Source organism: Catharus ustulatus, chromosome 3, assembly GCF_009819885.2.
Source record: "Catharus ustulatus isolate bCatUst1 chromosome 3, bCatUst1.pri.v2, whole genome shotgun sequence".
NCBI classification, from domain to species: domain Eukaryota; kingdom Metazoa; phylum Chordata; class Aves; order Passeriformes; family Turdidae; genus Catharus; species Catharus ustulatus.
This window is the reverse complement of record NC_046223.1, coordinates 54,228,836-54,249,408: the sequence shown is the minus strand read 5'-3', so window position 1 is coordinate 54,249,408 and position 20,573 is coordinate 54,228,836. Positions and strand designations below refer to the sequence as shown.

Sequence of the window (20,573 nt, the reverse complement as noted above, 5' to 3'; positions counted from 1 at the left end):
TAGTACACGTAGAGAAGTCTTGGTTGAGCAGAGCAGGAGTGCTGTGGGTGACCCCATAGAACACACAACAGATGTGCAGCAGCCGACAGATGTGTCAGCCTGCCTGGTTAGCACAGAAACTACCCCCTGCACAGACCTCATTCTTCCAACCAGGACCAACATACTCTCTTATAAACAACAACAAAAAAAGTAAATTGCACCTAGGGTATTGTAGTCAATCCAGGGGGTTGCTCTGACTGAGAGAAAAGGGAGAAAAAACTCTTGACAGAGGTTATACACTGAGATTCTCTTCTTCATGTAAGTGGCAACAGCAGAAGGAGGATGAAGCTGCACAGCCATATGAATAAATGTGCAGAATCTGAAACTCCCACTTCTGGCTCGTCTATCACATACCATCCTTTTTATAGTGTGAGGTGAAATGTCCAGCACCAAGTTTCAGCTGCCCTCAGCAGACATGCCATTACCTTCTGTCTCAGTGCATGGCTGTAATCTCATCCTGAAAAATAAGATTTTACCTTCCACTTACCGTTCTGGAGACAGCGTGTCAGAGCAACATGGTGCTGCAAACTTATCCTGCTTAATGTCAGCTAATTAAATTCGTTTTTGAATATAGTACTAAGCCAATTTAATTCTGCCTTTCAGAGCCTGCAGAGACAGTTGTGACTTTCAGATGCGTTTCTGTCTGTGATTAGTGATCAAATCTCTTTGTGCTTTTCTAGACTGACTCTGTCTGTCTTTTTCTGCACTACTTGGGATGTTATATCCCAATGGGATATGGGGTGGAATGGGGTGCTTTTTCCCATGCTTTCATATCCCCAGCATCTTCTGTCTCATTTGTCAACATTCTCTGTTTAATGACTTTTGTTCTCTGAAATTATTTTCATTACTGTAGCTTGAATAGAAAAAGGAATTACTGTGAAATTCTCCTGGTGTTAGATCTTGGTTTTAGAGGTTGTTTTTCAAAAAGTGTTGATCTTTGGAACGATGGGCATTGGAGTGACCTTCTAACTCTGAGCTGATATACCCGCCTCTGGATGATCATTCACATCACAGTCCAAGTCACAGTCCAAGTGCAACAGCCTCCAGTAATGTTTACTGTCTGTCACTCTCAATATATTTTGTGATTACAAACATTCATGAAAGTAAGGGACAGAATTTAAAAACAAACAAACAAAAAAGATTAGTCTAAAGGAGAGAAAGGTCAAAGCAAGTCATAGAATGACAAAGTGACAAAGAATCATGTACTTGATTAATTAAGTAGTGCTGGTGGAATTTATCATGCCAGGGTCAGTCTAACAAGTATTTTTTAATTTTAGAGACTTCCTCTGCAGGTTGTCAAAGAAAGTCAGAGAAAAAGTAGCTTGTCTGGAGATTTTAATGTTTTATTTTCTGTACAGCTCTGGTATGTCCCTCACTCCCTTTGTGCAGCCTTATGCCAGGGAGTGCTTCCAGTTCCCAGTTTCTGAATTCCCCAATCCTGTTGGGCAACAGATTGCTGTGCATCACTGTGGAACCTTCTAGTGCAGTTTACCCGCTGTCTGCAGCTGCATTTCCTCTCATTCTCTTCCTGCTTGCCCTCCCACTTGTTGATGTGACCTATTTGTGTTCCAATATTACAAAGGCAGAACTGAATAGTTGCTATCAGCGGTGTAATTCCTGGTTACTGAGAAACTACTGATCCTGTTTTCCTCCCAGAGTGCAGCTGCAGGGTGTCTGGAGATGTGGTTTTGGGAAAAGCCTGTGTCATTGTTGAGCACTGGGCATCTTCTGTATGAAGAGGGCTTCAGTCTGGTGGGTGTCTGATATATCTTACTGTCACATCATCCATCCATCCATCCATCCATCCATCCATCCATCCATCCATCCATCCATCCATCCATCCATCCATTTTTTGTGTTGCATAGTAAGCATACAAGTGCAGTTGTGTCTGTAATGCAGCTTCTGATGGCAGAAAGAACAAAATACCAACTTTCTCACCTTTACTGAAATCATGCTGAAGTGTTAAAACAGAGAGCAAATGGCAGGAAAGTAATACTTGAGCTTTAGATTTATTGACAGGAAAGGACAGAAAAGCTTTTTTCAGATCATTAATTACATTTTTTTATTTAATTTTAAACTCTGTTTTTCTGAAAGGCTGTTAAGAGGTGCATTTTTTTGAAACTAGAAGCTATAGTTTTTAATGAAATTAATAATAAAATATGTTCTATTATATATATTTGGAGAGTTTTTGAGGCTTGATACCTCCTGACCTGGGTTTGGTAAAGAGTTAGATGCTTGTATATAATCAATCTGAGCTGCTGGTTGGTTTAGCTGCTTTGTCTATTTCTTAAGTCCTCGTTCAGTCTTCAAATGAGCATGAGGAGAAAGAATTGCTAAAACTGGTGAGTCCTGGAGCACAACAGTGGTTTTATAGGAACTTTCTAAATAGCTGTGGTTGTTAGGCCTCTGTAGGTCTGTTGGTGTGACTTCACTGTATGCATTGATATAAATATTTATAATACAAAAATTTGCATATTTGCTTCTTCAGTGCTGTATTTCGTTGTGCGAAAGGAGAAATGTGGGACAAGAGAGTAACTTATCTGCAGTTTAGTTTGTATAAATGCAGTTTTAGGATAGTCCTAAGACATACAGACTCAGTTTTAAGAAATGATGGCACACGTGTGGAATTAAGTTGGAAGCAAAAATTTCAGCTTCCATTAATTTTTCCAACTGTGCCTAATATTGCATTTCCTTAAAACATTGCTTGTGAAAATAAAGGTTTTAATTGATAGCATTTGAGATTATCACTGTCTAGCTTTAGAAAACAAACAGTTTGGACAAGAACTATATTCATTTTCTTACCAGTTTCTCTTTCTGTATACATTATATTGATTTGTATGTTTAGTTCTCAGTCTTTCTCCCACTGAGATTTGAAGCACTGGGTCCCTAATGGACTTCTGTCAACACTATTTCCATAATTGCTAGAACCATGTACTTATATACCTCCCATGTAATTTCCATTTAATTTCACAATGTCCTCCGTGCTTCTGCTTGTCTAGAAAAACTTTGCTTTTGCCTTAAAGGGGCTCTTTTAGGACTTGTAATTTTTAGGTATATTTTTGTGACTTTGGTGTTTGTTTCTCACCACAGATGAGGAATTAGGAGGCCTCTGACAGAAAGGTCTTTGTAAAAGATCTTGAAAGTTGTCAGAGTCATAAGCAATTTCATCAGTTCTTAGCTGTTGCTCGTTAGTACCTCTGGCTCCACTAGAAGGTTTGTTTTGAGTAGTTTTGGCTTTCTTCTACACAGTCTGTGAGATCCCTCCCATCTCAGGAGTGAGCAGAGAGACAGCAAGCTCTGAAATGAGGCATAACTGGTGACCTTGAAAATCTGGACCTGGCCAAAGAAGAGGATAAAGACTCAGTGAAGAAATCTAGGCAGAAGGGGACCAAATGGAGAATTACAAACTGATTTCCTACAGGACACTGGAGAGCAGGAAGCCAGAGGTAGCTTGTGACAGCTACCAACTTGAGTTAGGTTTGAACTGATTCACTATAGATGATAGACTGTATTTCACTTGGTTTCGTGTATGCTGTATATTTCTGTTCATGATGTAGCTATCTGGTGATCATTCTTTTCAATTAATATGGTTTTAGAACTTTAAAATAGAAGTATTTGTGATAGTTTTAATTTTCCAGCACTACTGTTTACAGACATAAAGAAAAAAGAAAGAAAAATGTTTAAATTATTCACCTCAAAAGTCCTGATAGTTTGCAAGGTAAATGATTAGGTGCAGTCATTAGGGACAGATTATTAAATGACTCCAAATAAATCTGCAAGCAAAAGAAGAGTGTGTTGCATATCTTACTGTGTTTTTCTGTTGAAGGCAGTTTGCCATGTTTATCCTTCTGGGGGAGGGTATGTCATGGATTATTTCTCTGGGAAGGAAGCTTCTTTCTTAGGCTTCAATGGGTTGAGAAATTCTGCTTTTGTAGGTAAAGGAGAGTTATTGGGAAAGAAAATTTCAGGACTTCCATAGAACAGACCTATCTGACACTCAGATAGATCTCCATACCATCTGCCAGCCAGTGCTGCCTACTGAGCAGTCACTGCTCCCCTGTTTTCCTCACTCCTGCTGGGTCCCAAGCCGTCGCTCAGCATCTGGCATTTAAGTGTGCCTATGACCAAAAATATGTGCACTACTCTGTTTGTGGTTATATGTTTTAGACCAGGCAACCTTTAGATATTATGTTGTAACATCATACCCATGGGCAGTATCCTACCCTTCACCAATGATTTTTTGTTATTGTTTTGGACCCATGGATTGTGTTCTTCGTAACTTTGTCTTTACACGGTTTTACACTTGTTATTGAAAATCAAATGCAGAGTATAGGGGACACTGACTTCCTTAGGTGGCAGCAAATGAAGGTGTATGTGGTACTTAGTGAACTGTGGGGTGTTGAGGCTGCTCACTGAAGTGTAATAAAGGCAAGAGCCAAGCCACTTTGGAGACATGAAGAGTCAAAGAAGCAATCTGAATTCTTGAAAATTCTTTGTTATTTACCAGACTTTCTTCTTGAAAACTGCTTACTCTAGGATGAGATGCAGCTTGTAGAGTAGGAGGAAGATCAACTTCTGTTTGGGGAGGCTTGATTAAGAAATTGCATAGTTTGTTTGTTTGTTGCAGTGTGTCTTGTCATTGCAGATAGCACTGCTAATACAAGCTCATTTTCCATCTCAGTACTGGTTACCTACCAAAATATTTACAATCACGCATCAGGTGATTTTAAATTATCAAGTGATTATAAATAAGGTGATTGTAGTCACCAGTGGGAAGAACAGTAATTTCACGATTATGAGCCGCACCATTTTGACTAAAATTTTGCTCCCAAACCAGAAGTGCGGCTTACATTCAGGAGCGGCTTATATATGAACAAATTTTGGAAATTTCCCAACCTGGAAGTCCGAACCAGCAGCAGCCCCGAACCAAGCCAGAGCCCGCCTGGCCCTGGGCACAGGGCAGTGGCAGTGCAGCAGCAGCGCTGCCTGGCCCCGGGGGGCGTGGTGGCACCGGCCGGGCATGCCCCTCTTCCCAGCGGCAGTGGCCGGGCACGCTGCTCTCCCTCTTCCCAGCGGCAGCAGCCCCAGGGACACCCCTCTCCCTCTTCCCGGCAGCAACCAGGGATGCCCCTCTCCCTCTTCCCGGTGGCACCGGCCGGGCACGCCCCTCTCCCTCTTCCCGGCAACAGCAACCAGGGACACCCCTCTCCCTCTTCCCGGCAGCAGCGGAGAGTTGGGCCGGGGCCGCTCTCTGGCAACCGCCCCGAGCAGGGCTGAGCCCGTAAACTCCGCCATCCCACGATTCTGTTACTAATTGGCAACTTTGTGAAAGTTGCACGCGGATCCTCGCTGTCAACGAAAGTGCGGCTAATAATCCGGTGCTGCTTATATATGGACAAAAACCTAAATGTTGCCGACACCCGGACCTGTGGCTTATAATCAGGTGTGGTTTGTAATTGTGAAATTACTGTAAATGCTTTCTTAAGATCCCTTGATCTCAAGATGCTCAAGAGTTGTGTCTTCTTCCGAACCATCAGTTTACAATGTTAAGGGGGGAAAAAAACAAAAAATAAAAAAAGGTAAAACCAAACTGGCAATGCACTGGTGTACTGGTGAAAGGAATTACATGCTTTTCAAGGACCTGACAAATGGGAAATCTGAAATTCTGTGTCTGTCCACCAGACAGTAACAGCTTCTGCTTTAACATTGAAAACTAGTTTTCAATGCCTTGATAGTATGCCTGAAATATGGTCTGGGGCAGTGGGCCAAAACAGTTTGGCGACATCTGGGCACTTTTTCTTGCCATTGTGAATGGCAAAATGTTTCCTGTGAGCCTGGAAGAAGCACAGGATGAATGTGAGAAATGCACAAATGTATTAGCAGAGCTTGCTGTAGACCTCTGAATATGATGAACTTAGTATCTGGATTTGTTATACTTTCAGGTGGGACCCTCTTCTGACATGTGATCTATGTGAGCTACTTTGACTCCTACGATGACAATGTTATCACTGCCACATCTCCGGGAACCAGTTATTCACAAGTGCACGGTATGTGAACGTCTGCATCTTACATTAACTGTTGCTTGTTGGAACAACACAGAAACAATAACGAGAAGGTGCTAAAAGTCATTGAAGTAAATGTTAAGCCACCTGTACAACCAGTTACACTGAGCTGTTCCAGCAGATGTTTATCTGCTAGGCCTGGCCTGTATGCAGAATAGCGAACTGTTTTAACATGTATTTGTTCACAGATACTGGTAGAAACATTCTACCAATGTTTCCAGATTATACTGGTACAGTGATGAAATGCATGTATATATATGATTATTTCTGTCTCAAGAAGGAGTGGTAGCAGTAATGTGAAGAGTTCTGTACTTTATTTATTGTTCTGTACTTTAACTGTATTGCTGCACTTACAGCATTACTCTTTTTTTGCATTTAGGAAAGGTCTTTAATTGCTTTCTTTCTTCATTCCATTTCCAGTTTCTGGTCAGTCTAAATTAGATTAATTTCACACTCCAGTGAGTCCCTAAAGAAGTGTAAATTAACTCCATTTTACCAAACTTAACCAGATGATGGCAGTTATTCTCTTGATGTTTATCGTTACATCACCCACCATCTTTGACCAGGATTTCAATAGAAAGTAAGTTCATATTTGAGCCTGTTTTCCTCGTCCTGTATAAGGAAATGAAGATCCACATCTGGTAAAGGGAGGATATTCAATTTATGGCCTAAAAGGCAAAATATATAAGGTCATTGATAGCTGGCATATTTTTCTTTTCTACAGTTCTGGCGTGAAATTTTTAACACACACTCAGGTTCTGTAAGACTATGGCAAAATGGTTTTATGAGAGTGATTACATTGTTGTTTTAGGTTCTAAAGCAGTTCAGAGCATACCACGTAGCTGTTAGCACAGAACATCCTCATCTGACTTACGGCCCCAGTGCATCTTCCACCAAAGCTGGCTGAAAAAAGTTTCTTTATGCTGATGGGAGTGGAACTGCACTGCATTTAACACCTTCTATTAAAGTAATGTTCACTGCTGGGATTTTTTTTTTTACTGATTAGCCATTTCTTAGAGATAAGGTATTAAAAATACAAATGTAAAACAAAATTACAAGGAAATGGATTGACAAAGTAATGAGAAGAGAACTCAATTAGTGAAATGTTTGTTATATGTGATAAGGAGAGATGACTTTTTGCTCTGAAAGTATATATCTGGCTTTAATGCACTGTATTTTTATATGTAATTTTGAAGACAGTGTCAGAAATATGGATGATCCAGTGCTGCAACAGTGATGGAAGAGAGGGAAAGCAAGATAGAGGTCTTATGAGGAGCAGGAAGAGAAAGGTCATTCTTAATTGATAAACACAGTGTGTTTTTGGAAAGCAGTTCACAACTTGGGTAGCCTGTGTGTTGGTGACGGTTTCCACATCTGGCTGAGCAGTTCCAAGAGAAGCTCTCGGAGGTGACACCTACCACTAAAGTGGGAGATCATTGCACCTGCTTCTGCTGGCAGAGCTTCAAGCATGCCTTTGTAGCCACCTCCAGAAGTCTCTGCTGGCCAAACACCATGAGCATCAACCTTTGCAGACTGTTTGTATGTGTTCAGATGTCTCTTCTGTTGTCCATACCTAAGCACCTTTTCAGGAGTGATACAGGAATAAGAATTTCTGTTGCTCATGTTTCTTGTGCGTTGATTCATTTTCCAACGTTCAGAATTATTTGTTGGTATGTGTTTTTGCAAATAAGTTGTTTTGGTGTGTGTGTAAGCATTGGTAATGGAAAGCTGGTTTGAAGAAGATGAGTTTCATGTCCTGCAGGGGCAGAGGTCTGGAAAGGACCCAGCAGACCAGCTGGTCTGCTTTCCTGCCATCACAGGTATCTCATCATGAAAAGCAGAAATGCGTCTTGGTTGACATTTTCAGTTTTCTGGTGGAATGTGGCTTTTTTGGGACCTCTCAGAGTGCCAAGGGCAGGCAGTGGGGAGAGGCAACTGTCAGAGTGGTGACCGCTCACAGATCTCTGTGTTCCCCAGCATGAAGAGTGAGCAGCCATCTCACAGCTGAACTTTTAATGAGCTGTAGGGCAAGCGAGGCTGTGTCTCACACCTCGTGAGCCTTCTGATATGCGGCAATAACCTTCATGGATTTGCCATCTACACACATCAAAATGAAATTTCCTTTGACCGGTGAACACAGGAGTCAGAAGGAAGTGAAGGTTTTCATGTTTATTTTTCCTTTTGGATGTTATTTTGGTTCTCCTCTTTTGCCAGTTCTCATATAGCATTGCACACATTTCAGGAAACTAATCTGCAGGAGCACAGCTCATAAAAGATCGACCTGCCAAAGGACGAGTCTCTGCTTATTACAGAAAAGCTTCTGAGACAGTGACAACTGAAAAGATTACACACTTCCACAGGAAATTAAATTTGATGTAATATAGTGAAAGAATGACAAAATGGAAAGGGTATATATAACATATTTGTGATTATTAAGCAGTAGAAAAATGAAATGAGATCCAATAAAGTGCATGTAATTTAGATATGGATAGAAAATTCCCAATAGTTTTTTTTAAAACTTGGATCCTCCACTTTGCTTTGCCTTCTCTCAGTGCTGTTATTTCAATATGGAAAATCATTAACTCCTTAGAATCATAGAAGGACTTCAGTTGGAAAGGACTTTTAAAGACCACCTAGTTCCAATGCCCCTGCCATGGGTAGGGACACTTTCCACTATACCAGGTTGCTCAGAGCACCATTCAGCCTGGAACACTTCCAGGGATGGGACAGCTGCTCTGGGCAACCTGTTTCTTCAGTGTCTTGTAAAGTTATGTTAACTTACAGGCACATTAGATTATAAAACATCTAAATCAAGTTTTAGAGCTGTCCTGTGGTATCCAAGTAGATTGCATTCTTCAACAGAAGGTGCATATGTGACACCAGACCGAGAGAGGCAAGAACTGTCTTCTTTGCTTTGTCCTTTTCCCTTGTGGATGTGAAGTGCCAACAGAGGGGGAAACTTTTCTTCCCTGTCTGCCCATGCATGTTGCTGGGGAACAGTGTGGTGCTCCATGGTCTGTGGAAGTCCTGGCTCTGTCCCAGCTCCCAAATGGAGTGGCAGGGACCAGGAGGATCCACTGGGGACTGTTCAGGTGACATACATGATTGGTACTGAGGTCCTTGCTGCTAACCCAAGGCAGGGCAGGTGATGTATCTCCTTTTCCTCTCTTCCTTGGGGTCAGTGTGGGTGCCACAGTGAGCCTGACTCTCTCCTGGCCAGGTGCTTCACAGCAACGCGTAGGTTTTCTTTCAGATGGGATGGTAATACCCTTAATAATTTTACACCTTAATAATTTTTCCTTTAAGATCTGATTACCTGCAGTTGGAAAGAATAAGCAGGACTCTGGCAGATTTAACTTTATTAACCGTCATAAATCCTTTCCTTTTTGACTCTAATCAGTCCCTGGAGTCCTTTCAATGCTCTTGACATTGCACTGGCCTTTCATCACAGCTCAATATACATTTTCCTGTAACTAGAAAGCTGATGGCGGGAGCCTTACATAAACTGGAGGTAATGGACGTAGTGATGGGGACATGCGACTGTCAGACTCGTGCTGAGGATGGAAGGAGGAGAGGGAGCTTATGCTGCCAGCACAACTCTGCCCTCTGCAGAAGAGGGAACCCGAAAACACAGGCACTCACAGGGTCTTGTGTGACCCGCTAGTACCTAGGGACGGGGAATCAGCTGTCTTGCTCTGGCCTGACAGACACACAGAGACAGCAGAGCTTTTGTGCTTTATTTTGGCAAGTGGGCACCAGGGGCCAGCCCTGCCTCAGAAAGCCCCTCTGTGAGCAGCCCCCAGCCCATGTCCCTGGGGCAGTGAGTGGCCAGAGCCTGCCTGTGGCTGGCATACCAGGAATGGGGGTGCCGGGAGCAGCACAGAGACCAGTCCAACCTGCAAGGGTGGACGTGCTGGGTGAATGGGGCTTTTCTGAGCTGGGACAATGCTAAAAGGAAGGAGTGTTACCAGGTGGTCGAGGGGCAGGCACCAAAGCAACAAATGCTGCCTTCATAAAGTCACTACCTAGGTTATTGCCTCTCTGTCCAGCCTGCACACAAAATCCTCCGGAAACCAAAAGGGGAATTCCCCGGTCGGTAGTCTGTCTGTCTCTCTGCTGTCCAGGAATTCATGGGAAGGAGAAGGCATCCCAAGAATCTGCCCCAGTGTGCAGGGACAGTAAATTCCCTCTTGTTTTTCCATATACACAAGTCAGCAAGTTTCTTCAGCAAATGCTTAATTTTAAGCTTAATACTATGCAAATATTTAACTTGGGACAAAAAAAGCTTCAAGCTGGCTTCAGACCATGAACTGACTTCCAGTTGTTTCTGCAGGTACAGATCCAATGTTTACATACATGAATGGCTATTTGTTTGTTTGTTGATTTATTTATTATGGTAATATTTTTTATCATGAAGTTGGGTATTTTTGTGCTCTGCTTTTACTTTGAACATAAAAATCTATGTATGTGCAATTCATGTACAGACAATTTCAGAAGCTTTGGCAAAATGCTCAGATCTGCTGAAGATAATCAGTGTAGGCTAAATCTTCAGGATGACACAGAATTGTACTGATTTTGTTTTTTCTCTAACTGAAGTGCCCAAAGCTGTGTTTACCACTGATATCCCACCATACTTTGTTATTAAAGAAAGGTATTGAAAGATTTGGTCCCTTCTGCAGGATCTTTATAGTGAAATTTGTTTATCCAGAGAAATGGGTGCAAAAGAATATGCAGGAGCATCAGAGCATTAGCAATACATAGGTTTATTAGGTTTCAAAAGTCTACTTAAAATGCTACCTTGAAAGATAATACTTTTCTGTATCCACATACATTTCATACACTTATGCTTTCTGCAGCCCTTGTCTTGACTGCTGCAGGCCTGAAAACAGTCTCCTATTAAAGAGGGAAAGACCATGGTCTTGTGGACCTTCTCTAATGTGCTCAGTGTGTTAGCTTTTGCGTTCATGAAGACGAGAATAGCTATGTCAAATGTGTTTCATTTGCATGTGGCAAGATAGAAAAAGCAAACTCTGTGTGAAGACGAGCAGGCAAGAGAGACATTGAGTGCCTTAAATACTAAGGGAGTTAATGCTATGCAGTGATTTTGCTTCTGTTATAGGAAGTGTAAGAACAGTATGCTTCCAAAGCACAAGTGCAGCATAAGTACATCGCCACCCAAACTGCAAAGGTTTCAGTTCCATGGCAACACGAAGGGCCCGGCTGTGCTGAAGGTGGATGTATTGATGCATTCAGAGTGAGGGGCTGGGACTGAGCTGGGCAAAAATAAAATGCGCCAAAATTTTTCCTGTCAACTTATTTATATATAAAGTAAAGCCTTTGTTCTTAGAAAATCAAAGCTGGCACGAATACACCTGCTGCCCACCACCCCCCCTGCCCCCCGCAATTCTTTCTGATTCTTTTTTATACATACATTTTTCTCAGGCAAAAAGCAAATCAAGAGGCTGGGTTTTTTGAGGGTTTTTTATAAGACTGAAAGTGCAGCAGCACTTGAATGTTGCAAGAAAAAAATATTAATCCCTGAGACGGTTGTATATCCCTAGAGAGAAAGACTTGGGATGGGGGTGGAAGGATATATTGTTTCCAAGATGTACTGCTTTACACAGCAGAGTGAAGCAGTGGGTGGTTGGTTGGTTTTTGTTTGTTTGGTGGGGTTTTTTTTTATTATTTTCCTTGGTCCTTTTGATCTGCCCTTTTTTCTGCCTTTCTCTACATCTACTTCGTTTCCCCTACCTCCCCTGGCTGAGGAGCAGGAAACAAGACTTAGCTCTGTTTCCTGACATCCAAAGAAATATAAAAGTACAAAGAAACAGTGTATTTTGTTTTCCCAGCTGACTTGGATTCACAGACCTGCACAAGAAAGGCACCTGCTCCCAGAGAGGTCAGGAGTCACCCTCCAGAACAACTGGGCAATCAGCCAGGGAATAAGAGAGCTGATCATTAAGTGAATTTTGTTTGATCTGCTTGGTTGACTGCAGGAATGTAGGATGGGGAATTGTGATAAATACATTTTGCTCAGGGTGAAGAACTACCTCAGGCTGATCCTGACAGCTGTGCTGATGGGTGGATGAATTGCAGATTTGCAAGGTTTAAAGTCAGACTGGGCAGTAGGAGAAGCTCCAGATGCTGGTATTTTTGAGGCTAACAGCAGTGCTAATCTGGCATGGTAAAGCTGACAGAAGTGGCAAGTTAAACTGGATTCACAGCGGCTCTGTATTGCTAAAGCAGGCAAAGCAGCCAGAACATACCAGTGGATATAGCCTAGAGATTTCAGCAAGGTTTCTCTGTCTAACTGGGGGGAGAGTTTAGCTCAGCAGTTGGAAGTTGCTGTGTCTGAGAGAAGAGCAGTTGACCAACTTCCAACTGCAATTATACTCTGCAAGAGGAGAGACGAATAAAATTAATCTCTCTTTTAATCTGTATTCTTCTCTTACTTTGAAAAAAACTTGGTTTGGGGCTTTTGTTTGTTTGTTGATAAATAGCAGCAGGAATATATTTTCCTTAAAAACAAGCCTTCCTTCTGTTGCAGTGGGAACCTTGTGTTTGAGATTCTGCTTGGAGGAAATTTCACCCTCTTCAGGAGACCAGTGCAATGTGGGCAAATCTTTTCTAAGGGAATAAATAGCATTGAAATGACCCTTTATTTATTGGCATTGCTTTGAAGGGGTGGATTTCACCCTCCAGGCAGTAGAGCTGCAAAGTAAGAAGGTGTCATCTTTAAGTGTTCTCTTTCTTAGAGAGAGCAGCACTGGTAAGACCAGGTCCCTTGCTAATGCTGCACTTGATATCCTCACAATTTTGCTGTTGTTTTTGTGGGTTCTGATATCTGCACAGCGCCCCCAAAGCAAGGAAGCAGATGTAGCTCATTAAATACTTGCATATGCTTCCCAAATTGTCACACCTTCGTTTCCCTGAATTTTCACAAAGGAACTGCTTTGTATACTACCCTAAATGAAGAGGAGGAATCACTCCAACCAACAAAGTAGCAGGAGAGCCGAAGGATTCCTTTGTAGGTGTCCTTACCTGATATAACCCTCCAAACAGCCCAGCTGCTATTTGTCAGCACCTTCCCAGGAGAGTGCCTCAGTCAGCTTGACAGGAAGGATGAAGAGAAAACACCAAGAGGAACATCAAAGAAAGAAGAGAAGGAGGAGAGAAATCAAGGATGGGAAGAGAAAGGAAACAGAGCAAAGGCAGAAGGGTGAGAAAAAACAGGGCTGGGAAGAGCACAGCTATGAAAAGAGATGTTCCTCTGGTGCCTGTGAGGGGAAAGCTGGTTTTCAGATGTAATGTAGACAAAACCAAACAAAACAAAAAACAGAGCAAGAAAATTAAAATGCACAAAGTGCGAGAGGCTACCAGAGGAAGGAGAATTCAGATTGACATGAAGAGGAGAAAATACATAAAATACATGGATGAATTTCATACCATGGTCCAGCCTATTTTAAATAGTAGCTGCTAAGTTTGTGACCTTCTTTTTATGGAGAATTTGGGGTCTGGTGAGGAGCAATAGGGCCATATTGGGAGGCTGCTGCAGGCACCAGAATGGGTGGTTGGAGGCAGATCTTCTCTGTGCACGGTGCCTGGAAGCCTAAAGCCATTATGAATATCCCCAAGGATAATTGCTCATCCTGCATCTGAAGACTGACAGTCAAAAATGTGCCTTCTTCTCTCTGAAGGTATCTGAGGAAGGGCTGTTGCCATGCAGATGGGGGTAAGGGCTCCCTCTAGATCCCTCTTCCAGTTGTTCAAGCTTTCTAGGCTACTAGGAATAAAGAACTGAATGGAAATTTTGGTTCTTGCTGTGAAAAGGAATCTTCTGAATGAATTCTGCATCAAATAATGAATGTCTTCTTTCCTCCTCCTCTCCACCTACATTGTTCCTAACATTAACATTTCATGTCAATTGAGCTAAGTTCGGTGTCAGACTCAGAGGATCCTGCTGAAAAATACACCCCTGTTTTGTGGCAAGCCAGGGAAGATGAGAGGCTTGTGGTGTTTTTCCTTCTTAAGCTCTGCTCTGCTGGGAAAAACAGCTAAGGCTGTGTGAAGCTGTCTTCTTCCCACTCCCCTAAACTTCACTCCTAAAAATGCTACTCTCTCACCAGCTTTGCTGCTTCTCTGAAGGAGGCATGGCTTGGCCCACTTAGTGCCATCACTTGCCAGAGGATGTTTTCTCAGATTGTGGTGACTTCCATCTTGATAGGAGGCTGAAGAAGATTGCTGTGGAACAGCTCATTGGCATTGCTAGCTGTGTCGTTTGGAAATGGTTACTTAAGCACAAAAGGGAAGAAAGATATCAGAAATTATGAGATGGAAACCCTATCCAAAGCTTCAAATATCCAAATACTCAGGAAGTATTTGCTTTGTATTTTTAAACTTTTCTCCAGACCCACCAAGGTGAGAAACATCCTTTCTCTGAAACAGGTTGTTTTGTGGGCAGTGGTACCAGTGTGTGCCAGGCTGAGGCTCAAACCCTGGCTGACAGTGGCCATGCAACACCTGAGGGCTGAGCTTGGGGCGTCAATCTAGAATTCCTCCTCAGAGCCACCTACCAATCTTCTCCAGGCCTTTTGGAATATCACTGCTGAAATGCAAGAAAATAACAGATGTCTGCAGAGGTGGAGAAATGTGCATTCAAAACAGTGGGTTTGTTGTACAAGAAGAGGAATGGTTCTCTGGGCACTTGTCTGAGATACTCTGCAGTATGTGGTAGTATTGACTGTTATAAGCATGGGGACAGGAGAGGCCTGGAGACCTTAATAATTTTTCCTCCTATAGAGGAAGCATGTGGTGAAAGGCACAAGAAGGAGACATTGGTGAAAATACACCTTTGACAGTCAGCATGGTCTTACTACTTTTGGTGGAGAGAGTAGGGATGTTCCTATATCTCATTGTAGTGATGCAGAGATGTGCTGAGACTTGCTTCTTTGGATCAGGGTTGAGAAGCAGAGACAAAAAAATTGCATGTGGCTTTGGAGTGCTGTAATACACCTGAAATCAAAGCCAGTGTGATGTGGAAATTATGATAGCTGATGTTTGTGTAATCCCAAATCTCTCAACCTGTACCTGAATTCACTTCTCGGTTGTTGGAGGAACACCATCCTTAACACAGATGCCATGTGAACAGGACAACCATTTCTGCATAGCAGGAGTAGAATTTTTTCCCCTTCTCTCACCTGGGTGTCAAGTCTAGCAATTAGGAATGAAATTTAGCCCTCGGTGTTTGTTTCAGGCCCTCTGAGTCTTTAATTCTTTGCCAGCAGCAAAACAATTATTTTGATAGGCATGCTAGTTGTTTTTCAATTTGTTTATAATCAGTTTTCTAGGAGGTTGCTTTGATGTGGGAGGAACTGAATTCTTTGGGTGCAAATATTTGCTTTTGACTTTCTTAGTCATTAAAAGATGTTTTCCACGTTAAGATGCCTTTACTTTTAAGGGCTAATATCAGGAATCTCTGACACCAGAAACATGAAATGTGTGGCTACCTAAAGAGGAACCATTTGCTGAGCTGCAGCATGTGAGGGCAGGAGGGACCAAGACCAGCCCAAGCCTTCTCCAGCTATCTGGGGAGAAGCCAAACAGCCCCCAGGCCCCTCTGTCTGCTTTGCTGCTGTGGCTGTCCTCACCAGCCCCCACGACCTGAGACCCTGCAGGTGCTGGTTTCAGCTATTGACCTACATCCCTGCTGAAATGGCTTCACACTAAAAGATGTCACTGTTCTTTTCCAAAAAGAATGTGTCTCTTTTTTCTTGGGCTTTTTTTCTCTTAAATAAATTCCCTTGCTACCTTTTTGTATTTTCCAACTGCAGCTCTTTCAAGGCTCCCTGCCTCTGCAGTTCTTTGCCTTTGTATAGGTTATTTTTGGAAACTGGGGAACCAGGAGGAGGGAGGAAATTTAGGGGAGTTAAACTGCAGTGGAAGAAGAAAGCTCTTTCCCTTGGTGTTCTCTTTCTTCCCTACCCTTTCTTCTCATGACCTCTGTGGTCCGACCCCATTGCATTGCTCATTCCAGGGCCAGCCGTAGCTGACCCTCTTTTTGCCCGGCGAGCAGCTCCTTCCCACGCGGTGCTGCTTTGCAAGCTGTGCTTGCTTCTTCCTCCCTGCTGCTTCTCTGCTGCTTTTCTGGGTCAGCCAGTTGGCCAAAAAAGTGGGTAGGTGGTCGAGCAGAGTTTTGGGAGCTGTGAAACACTGGAGGCGCTTGGGAGATTATGTGCCTTAGGGTAAAATGTATGCAGAGAAGAATGTGTTCCCTTCGTTGTTTCCTCAGGGGAGCAGCTCCATCAAGGTAGTTGGCTTTTTCTTGAAATCCCAGTGTGCTTTTTATATTATAAGTGTCACATGCTGATTGCCAGAGTTTACAAGAAAAAACCAAGTTCTTTGAAAGACTGGGGAATAGCAACTGAAATCTGAGCTGGCAGAGAGACCAGAAGCTCACCTTTTGGGTCTGGTGTGTGGGGCAGGAGTGGTGAGCACAGATACCGCCACCCCCCCGCCCACCTTCCCCAGAATGCCTGAACTCTTCTGAACAGGAACAATAAACTCACCACAAAAATGTAAGGAGAAATTTTCTCTGAAGGAACAACCAAGGACTATTTTTCCCATCTAGGTTTTCTAAAATTACTAATGCATAGAAAGTCATTGACCATACAGTAAGTCAGGCTGCCCTTTTGCTGAGACAGTATCCAGATAATTGAGATGCCTGTGATTACCCAGGAAAACTTGCTGATGTTTACACTGCTGTCAGGTGTTGAAGTCTCACCATAATATTTGTTGTGCTATCTTGCAATAGATTTTAGAATAGATTGACATCACAGCTCTAAGTGGGAATTTTCCTAATTTTTTCTGTGGTTATGAAAATGCCTAAATAGCAGTGTAGCACAGTAAATGCTAAACTTTAAAAGCAGGATTTATGTTTACTGATAAGAGGACATCAGTAGAGAAGGAAGTAACTTGAGTTTGATAGGAGTATGGTGGAAATTTAAGCCAGGGATGGTTAGAGACTCAGAGCATTAACATGGCTTCAAGTCATTAACATGACTTCAAGGGATGGATTTGGGTCAGCATCCTACCAAGAGCCAGCGTTGAGGAAGACTTTAACCCTAAATAAATAAATTTTTAAGATGATTCTGTAGAAGAAGCTGCACAACTGATTCAAAACACTAGCAAAAATGAGAAGAATGAAATCAAAAGAACATGAAGTACTGTCTTAAAATGCATGGAAATGGAGGGAATTTTACTATCTGCTATTGCAGAGATCAGTTGAACTGTGCAGAATGGTTATGCAAAATGTTTGCTGTAGGGAAGCAGCAGTTTTCCATAGATTCTAGGAACGAGTACTGGCACGCTGCCGGCAGTGATTTATTTTCACCCAGCCCTGGTGCTTGTGTCTGGCACTCAATGAAATCTTCCAGGGTAAATTATTTATTTAATTAAGAATGGCCACAGTTGCACCGAGAAACTGGCAGCACAGCAGCAGGAAGTCTGTTAGAGATTGCATCTAACTTCTTACAGATAGGCTGCTTATATATGCTTTCATTAATTAATATAATAAATAATTGTATGTTGGCATTTTTGTTAATTAGCAACAGTTCCTAGTCTGACTGCAGTGAGTGTACTTCTATGCATTGTGGAAATCTGATTTCTTGATTAAGTAACCCAGAGGCTTGTGTAGCAAGCTAAGACATCAGATTGCTGCAAATGAACTTTTGAACTTTTCATAGGAAAAGGAGGTGTCAAATAAGAGAAGAGTCATATTTGTCAGTGCGTAAGCTGCAGCAACCCAAAAACTTTCATTTCAGTAGGCATTCCCATGAGAGCAAGGAGAGATATCCCCCTCTTCTTATGCCAAGTTGGCAAGATAATGCTTTTTTCATAGTCTCACATATTCCAGAGATAAGAGATAAGAGATGGTGATTTGAGGGAGTCCAGGAAGAGAGGAATTTGAATATAACTAACAAGTGAAACTGTCTTTTGAGGAGAAATCCCTGAAAAGTCTCTATGGGATTTCGTACTTTTTTTTCCTGTTGTTTAAGAAATATAAAAGATGAAGCAATGCGATTTGGTAATTGTATTTTTTCAATAAATTGGATTTTTAAGCATGCTTTAAGGGTTTGATCCTTCCGCCCTTTTCTTGATTGTTGAGCAATATGAAAAAACCTTGCAAGAGGAAAAGAAACCACCTCTTTTAGAGGAAACTACTCATTGATTTAAGCTGTGCAGTTTGCCACAAAGAGAAAAAGATGGACAAAGGTTTTGAAAAAATATCACATAGGCATTTCTGAAACATCAGGCATACTTGGGTTTCAACTGGCCTAGTATGCAAGTCAACATAGAGCTAAACACACCTTCTGGGGTGATCTCCTCTTTTGGCAGGTGCTGGTGGTGGGGACCAGCCTGGAGGCTGCAGCCAACATGGGTCTCTCTCCTTTGCATGGAGTAGTTTGGACATTCTCCTTGCTTGCCCCTGCAGTTCCTTCAAGGCCCTGCTGGCTCTCTGATGGTCCCTGCTGAAGCTGTCCACATCAATGTCTGAAGCACCTCTCAACTTTGAGAGGTCAGCTTTTCTTTTCCTTAGCCTGGATTCTCCAGTGCTGCCAAAGCTGGAAGCAGGTGGGCGGGTGGTTGGAGATTGAGGAAAGGCTTTCCACTGTCCTGGCTGTGGTTTCATGTCCCAGAGGGGCTGCTCCTGCTTCTTGGGCTGGCTTGGGCAGCTGTGTGGGCAGTGAGCTGTTGGATAGCCAGGGATTTCTGATGGGTGAGCACCTTGGATTGGCTCCCCATGGGTACAGGCAAACTCTAGAGCTGGCAGGAGCACACAGCTGGCATTGAGAGGAAGAACCAAAGTGGCATCCTCCCCTTGGGTGGCAGCTCACCACTGGACTGACCTCACTGAAGCATGAAACTTCATCCTCGAGGGCAGGTCAGATTTTGTGCCTGTGAGGTCATTAACACTTAAATGCGATCTAACATTGTCACAGCGCTCAGGGATGGAGAAAGTGAAGACAGTGGAGTTTCCTATGCTGCCCTTTTCCACTCCCTGGTTTTGGTGACCCCTAGTTGCTCTCTCTGTGTTTCCCTTTCCAGATGGAGTTAGAAATGGGTATACATTATGAATATTGGCAGTACCTGTGGATGAAGATTGTTTTTACTGATTTGCAATCAAACATCAAACTGAAATAAATGTCATTTCAGAATAGTCTCTTTGCAGTCACTGTTTCTATTTTTGCTTTACAGTATATCTGTACTTTACTCCTAGTTCTGTGCACTGGAATTACAGAGTCACAGAATGGTTTGAGCTGAAAGGGACCTTTAAATATTATCTAGTTCCAACCCCCCTGCCTTGGGCAGGGCCACCTTCCACTAAACCAGATTGCACAGACCCCCATCCAATCTGACCTTGAACATTTCCAGGGATGGCGCATCCACATGTCTGGGAAACCTATCCCTGTGCTTCACCATCCTCACAATAAAGAATTTCTTCTTTATATCTAATCTAAATCTACCCTCTTTCAGTTCAAAACTATTGCCCCTTGTCCTATCACCACAGGCCCTGGTAAGAAATCCCTCTCTTACAGGTCCCCTGTAGGTACTGGAAGGCTGCTGTAAGGTCTCCCCAGAGCTTTCTCTTTCTTATTCAGACGGATTACCCTCAAGAGTCACAGCCTGGCTTCACAGGAAAGGTACTCCAGCTCTCTAATCGTTGTTGTCGTCCTTTCTGGATCCAGTCCCACCGGTCTGTGTTTGACCTGTGATTGTCACCAGAGCAGAATGTGGTATCCAGGTGGGGTCTCACAGGAGCCCAGTAAAGGGACAGAATCACATCCCTTGACCTTTTTAAGGTTTTTTTAAGGTTTGGTTTTATTTCTCATTATTATACTCTGATTTTTTGGGCAAGAAATTAAACTTCTTTGTCCACATTGAGTCTGTTTTGTCTATAACGGTAAGTAGTGAGCGATCTCCCCCTCCTTATCCCTATAATTGTGTTTTTCCTTCCCCTGTCCATTTGAGGAAGGGAGTGACAGAGCAGCTGTGGTGGGTACTCAGTGTTCTGTCAAGTCAACCCGTCACACAGTACCCTCAGTTCCTCCACAGGGCTGCTCTCAAACCATGCATTCCCTGTCTGTCCTGATACTGGGGGTTGCCCCAACCCATGTGCAGGTCCTTGGCCTTGGCCATGTCAAATTTAGTGAGGTTTACACTGGCCCACTTCTCAAGCCTGTTAAGGTCCCTAGAGATGGCATCCCTTCCACCGAGTGTATCAATTGAACTGCTGAGCTTGGTGTCACCTGCAAACTTTCTAAGGGTGTCCTCAATTCTACTATGTCATTAAGGTATTGAACAGAATCATTCCCAATAAGTTTCCATGAGGAACACCACTTGATGGAGATCCTTTTGGACATTGAGAGGTTGACTGCAACTCTCTGGGTGTGGCCATCCAGGGAGTTCCCTTTC

At 42.8% G+C, this 20,573-nt stretch overlaps 1 protein-coding gene across 2 annotated transcripts in view; it reads left to right on the top strand.

Annotated features, from left to right (window-relative positions):
* HIVEP2 (HIVEP zinc finger 2) overlaps positions 1–20,573 on the top strand; it is a 133,356-nt gene that overhangs the window by 25,286 nt on the left and 87,497 nt on the right. For both annotated transcript variants that reach the window (XM_033054497.1, XM_033054498.1), the window contains exon 2: positions 5,982–6,086. The gene's annotated coding sequence lies outside the window, so the exon portion shown is untranslated. The remainder of the gene's footprint in view (positions 1–5,981; positions 6,087–20,573) is intronic.